General features: G+C 34.0%; 1 protein-coding gene across 1 annotated transcript in view; it reads right to left on the minus strand.

Moving 5' to 3' along the window:
- The window catches only part of LOC145270147 (zinc finger RNA-binding protein-like), a 167,912-nt gene extending 163,499 nt beyond the window's left edge, over positions 1 to 4,413 (minus strand). The window contains exon 1 of the mRNA XM_080125766.1: positions 3,671 to 4,413. The gene's annotated coding sequence lies outside the window, so the exon portion shown is untranslated. The remainder of the gene's footprint in view (positions 1 to 3,670) is intronic.
- Between the last annotated feature and the right edge of the window lie 1,587 nt (positions 4,414 to 6,000).

The following is a 6,000-nucleotide window of genomic DNA, read 5'->3' on the forward strand; positions in this document are numbered from 1 at the left end:
ATGTGTCGATATTTAATATAATTATTTATTAAAAGTGGAATATGACATATACACAATAAATCTTCTATCAAAAGAAAAAAATAACAGTTTTAGTATTTATGTATGACAAAACAAAGGCACGACAAATGTACGACAAATACAACTGCTCTTGTTGATTCTCTATCCGTGTTATATCTAGGCACGACAAATTTAGGCCCAACAAATTAAGGCACGACAAATCTAACTATTGGAGATTAGTGATCATATCATTGAGTAGATATATATCAGCTCAAACATATATTAAGACATATATCTACCCACTGCTGATACTGGGTTTTTGCATTTTAAACTTTAATTCAAGCCATTATATAAAAATAATTTCATAAAATCAACAGTAGGTTCTCTACAGTGTAATTTTAAACTATAATTTTTGTGGACTAATTCAGTGCAAGGGAAGTGGGCCACGTGAAGCTTCATCTCGGTGCACCGAGATGGATTTCCGACTAGAGCAGGCAATTAATCGATTTGATTGGAAATGGGAAATTCTATCGATTTCGATGACAATAAAAGTACTGGAAGTGTCGAACCTTTGTTAATCCTTATTTAAACCGGGGCAACGTTAGGTTTTAATCCGACTATTAATTAATTACATTAATTAATTGACCAAACACAGCTTTATTTGCTTTGATCGTCTATTAGACTGAAAGACAAAAAAGGAGGAAGAGAGAGAGAGAGAGAGAGAGAGAGAAATAGAGAGAAAGAGAAAGAGAGAGAGAGTCATTTAGTATAAGCTCATGACTTACTTATTTCCAAATCTACTAGAGCACTTTAACTTATATCTCTTAATATATGTTTGTGCTGATATCGATACCTCTGTTTAGTCTCGAAAGACAAAGGATACCTCTTGTAGGGGCAGCTGCACATGTAATTGTGAGGCAAATGTTGCGCAATCCCAACCACACCTCTCGTGAATCGGCACTGCTTGAGTCCAGTGCAAAGGAGAAGTCCAGGATGAAAATCCCAAATGGTCAAACATTTAGTACTGACCAGGTTCAATGTTGTTTAACTTTGGTGATCCAACAGGAACCGGCGTGTCAACGTGGTTGTGCTGATCTATAAGTCATAAAAATATATTGTTGACGGAATTTTCTTTTTACTAAAAAATCATCATTCAACGATGAAGGTTAATGAGGGTTAGGTGGACGGTAAGGCAGCATCATGATGATTCCTAACGGTGGTGGAAATTTAGTAATGATTAAGAAGGTGCCCTTTCAGGAAATGAGCTCTACCATGGGAATAAATTGGCTGACAAATTTAGGGGAAGTTTTTACCGTCATTAAAATCTGTGCAATTGCTCATTTTTCAATCAAATCGATTTATTGACTACTCTAGTCGGAAACCCATCTTAGTGCACCAGAAGGAAGCTCCACATGCCTCCAATGTACTGAATTAGTTCACAATATATTGTAGTTTACAATTGTACTCTAGAGAATTCATTAAATCTATTGATTTTATTTATCTACTGATTTTATAAAATTATTTTTTATATAATGGTTTGAACAGATATCTTGCTACTTAACTCCCTACACAGTATCCCTGCAACTTATGTCCCCGATAATAGCCCCCTACATTGAAGTGGCACTGCGTTTGTTTCGGGTGAAAACAGAATAAAAAGAAAAAAGAATTAATGTTTAAAATGGAAATGTCAAGTATCATGGCTAAAGTGTGTTCTAAACAGAACATTCATATCGAACGCATCCCATCTTATCAAAGAATCTCCGAGCTGTTCTACTTGTATAGTGATAAAACATTTTAAAGATACACTTGTAATGTTAGGAAGTATAGGGGTGTTAATTTTTGGTAAAAATTGGACTGTTCTTTTTTTAATTAGATTTTTTCGATTGTCGATTGTTTATACTTATCAGGCCCATTCTGATACAAAACCTATCTAAGAGCAGCGCCAGACACATAAAATACATTTGTGTGAAATTTTAAAGAAAATTGGCCCAGTGATTGTGGAGTCCGTAAAGAACAAACTCACACACATGCAAGTGCGTATTTTATATATAAATACAGATATTTAATGTGTCATTTACCTGGAGTGGTTTTGATTGCATCTAGCGAGGTTGCCTTAGTCTTAGAAGATGACAAACATATGCAGAACACATGATATGATTTTGCATCATGAGAATCTAAACTGTTCTATTACAACTGATTGCATGGAGATTGGAGAATAATCATTTTTTTCCTCTTTTTTACTTCCATTTTCACCCCAAACAAGGCACAGTGCCACTTTGATGTAGGGGGTTACTATTGGGGGTATAAGTTGCAGAGATGCTATGTTGGGAGTTGAGCAGCAAGATGTCTGTTCACATTACACTTAAACTTCTGCATGTCAGTATGGTTGGGAAAACAGGAACCCGGAAGGGAGTTCCAGAATCTAGCAATTCTGAGAAAGAAACTATTAGAGTATAAGACCTTTTTACATCTAGGGATCTCTACTGTGTAGGGGTGGGATTTTGCTGATTGTTGGGTTTGTCGGGAGGTATTTACATGAAGGTGTTACAAGGGCTTGTAGTTCATCAGCTCATCCAGCATTAAAATACTTGTAGAACAGGCAGAGGGATGCAACATTTCGTCAATGGGACAGAGGCTGAAGCTTAGATGCCAGTTCAGAACCTATCAGGTTGGCGACTCTCTTTTGAACCCTGTCCAGGAGCGAGAGACTATTAGCAAATGCACAAGCCCAAATATGACAACAATCTGGGTTTTTTTTTTGTTTTTTTTTAAAACTTTTTTTAACTCGAGGAGGGAGTCACCGTTTATCAAGGCCCATAGGCCATTCTAGGATAAGGGTTAAAGGGTAAGTATTGGGGCTAGATTATTTAAGAGGAAGGCTCAACAGGAACTTATCTATATTAGATTTGAAAATGACCATGCTATAGTCAGCCGAGAAGCAGCTCCACGATATTGTCCTCCACAGACGAGCAGTTTTAGGTGTGAGAAGAATTTTTAAACAAGATGCGGGACTTGTTAGTGCTCTGAACTTTTAACAAAATTGTCAACCATGTGCTGTGGGACAAGCTGCAGACATAGTAGCTGGTTGCAAAACTGTTAATTGACCCCGAGAGTCAAAGCAAGAATGCTACCATATTGTCGCTGGCTTGGAAAATTACGTGTTTGTGGTTTGGTGATGAAACGATCCTTAATAAAAGATTTTTTTCTTCTGTTGAATTTCTTTTCTTTGTTTCTTTATAAGACTTTCAAACACAACGTCAGATCTGAGTTAAAATGTAACACCACAAAGAATTGTTTAATTTTAGATATTACTAGCTGTATATACGTGGTGTTTCCTGGTTGAAATACATTGCATGCAGAGGGATTAGTCACATGCTATTCATGAAACACCAAATATCCTAACTTGTTACGAAATGTGACCATATTTTGGGTTTAGGAAAACATAAAACACATCCATCTTGGTCTATAAAAATCAGACGTGAAGAAACTCTTGTAACTTAAAGGGGAAATAACTCTCGAAACTTAAATAAATAAGCTTACTTCCGGTTTTAAATGCAACTGTTGTCTGCTATTAATAACTGAAAATAAATTAAATATAAATTAAATCAAAAATAAATCAGCTTTAAATGATATCTATAAATATAACAACTAAAACAATTCTAAATAAGCTTACCTGAAGATTATTTGGAACCGTTAGAAAAACTGTGCAACGTTACAGTGTCATTGTATCGATCCATGCAATGCATGTCCTCAATCCTCACTAGCCTGATTTAACTTTTACACACCATCACATTGCATCCTCATGTCTGATAGACTCTTCCAGTGGTTTGATTTTATTTATTTCATCTAGGTTAGTGTAGAAGTAGTTTTTCTTAAAGTCGTCCAACACATGCCAGCATGTAAAACAGACATTAAATGGATGATAATGATTATTATTATTTTTTTTTTTTGTTGAGCATCATTCATTCATTTCGTATGAATCAGATGATTACTGTTGGCATTCATTTCTCCGATATCTTTCTAATTAGAATTCTTTCTAGAAAAACATCAGGTACTCTCGAGGGGGACCTCGTGAAGGTTGCCACCATCCCTAAGTGAAAATGTTCTGCAAAAACAATTGAATTCGAACTTGGCACACCCAGATTGTCAGTCCGTGTTGTTAACCACTCCAATCTGATGATGATGATGATGATGATGATGATTCTCTTCGAGACAAGTCGCTCGTGTTCACGTTTCAAATAAGCATCCTGCTTTTATCACATTCCATATTTATTTCATCTTTACAATGATGATGATGGCTTATTTCATGTTCCATTTTAAATATATATGTCATTTTATCGATATAAACGCTGAAATCAATAACAGGATTGAGAAAGTCAACGTTGCTTTGAGAGACTCGCTAAGATCACTTCTAAGCTGAACGTCTACTGTGCAGTGGTCATTACCACTCCACATTATGCCAGCAAAAACCCGGAGGTGTCTCCAGCAAACACGTCAAACAGCTCAACGACTACCATTTGAACTAGCTAGGTAATTATAATTTTTTCTTTAAAGTTAAGTGAATCGTTAAATGCAATAAAATGAACTAAATCAACTGAAGCGTAAAAGAAGCAAATATAAAAAAGTTTCTTCATTTTTTTTTTCATAGTTTTATTTTTGGTTGTTTTATTTGATGACCGATAAAACTGTCAGCCATTTTGAGGAAGGATCGAAAGATTTGAACGATTGTAACTGTAGAAAATATATACATAGTGTAATAATATAAGCCGAGAAAGACACAATCAAGCTATTTTATTAATACTAATAAAGCAAGCCTAAGTGAAGCAATTATAATATACGATTAATAATTAGTAAATTTATTAATTCTAATTTGAGGATGTTATTTTCATAAGTATGTATACACAAATTAGAATTAATAAATTTACTAATTATTAAATAAAACATTTTGAGAGAGGATTCATAGATTAATTAGAATTGTTAGTACGAATAGTTGGGTTTAATGACTTTGTTTGATAAAAATTCAATATGGCGTAATGGAAAAATGAAAAGGTATTTACAGCTTATCTTCCAATTTTCGGATTTCAATCATGTCAACTCACATTGCACTTCCTTTTGACGGATTGATTGTTGCTATTTCTTCTGATGAGTTAAGGGCATAATAGATTCACTGATTGATATAAGAATTAAGTGATTCATTTTGTGCTATGAAACAGGTAGTGTCAAGAATTGTATAAGTCAACTGAATTAAAGGAATAACTTATAAGATGGTCAACATCATGAATTTTGGAATATAACTTTTTGTCATTTGTTCTATATATATATATATATATATATATTTCTGTGGAAATATTCTTTATTCACTTTTATTTCCTTTTTATATATACCAATCCTTATTTAAGAAGCTCAATGTAATTACAGAGCATATAATTGTGATTGATTTTGTGCTACCAAACAGATACTGTCAAGAATTGTAAGTGTCAACTGAAGTAAAGGAATAAATTGTAAGATGGTCAACATCATGAAATTTGGTATATGATTTTTGTCATTTAAACAAATTATAACAAAAAGTTCATACAAAATAAAAGCTTATATTTATTATTAATTGGTTTACACTGAATGTGTATATTAGTAGAATTTAACAAAGGCGAAACAAAATGAAATTCACCAAATGGTCATCCATTTTAGTACTGACCAGGCTCAACGTTGCTTAACTTTGGTATATAAACGGGAACCAGAGTGTTAACATGATTATGCTGTGAGCAAGTGTTAAAAATACTGGAGATATAAAGTCAGCTCAATGGTAGAAGAAAAAAATCTGCCAGAGTTATGTATGTATGAGATGGTGAGGATCAGCAATCCTCATTTTTCAACCTATTCTTGACTGTGTGAGACTTATGTATCAGATTGGTTGAACATACTTTGAGTTAACACGTTCCTGTGAAAACTTACTTGCTGTAGGAAGTGGTGGAAAGAGTGTATCGGAAGGAACCAGAACAAGAAAAA

The sequence above is a fragment of the Euprymna scolopes genome, chromosome 4, assembly GCF_053919585.1.
Source record: "Euprymna scolopes isolate OS-2025 chromosome 4, ASM5391958v1, whole genome shotgun sequence".
Lineage (NCBI taxonomy): Eukaryota > Metazoa > Mollusca > Cephalopoda > Sepiida > Sepiolidae > Euprymna > Euprymna scolopes.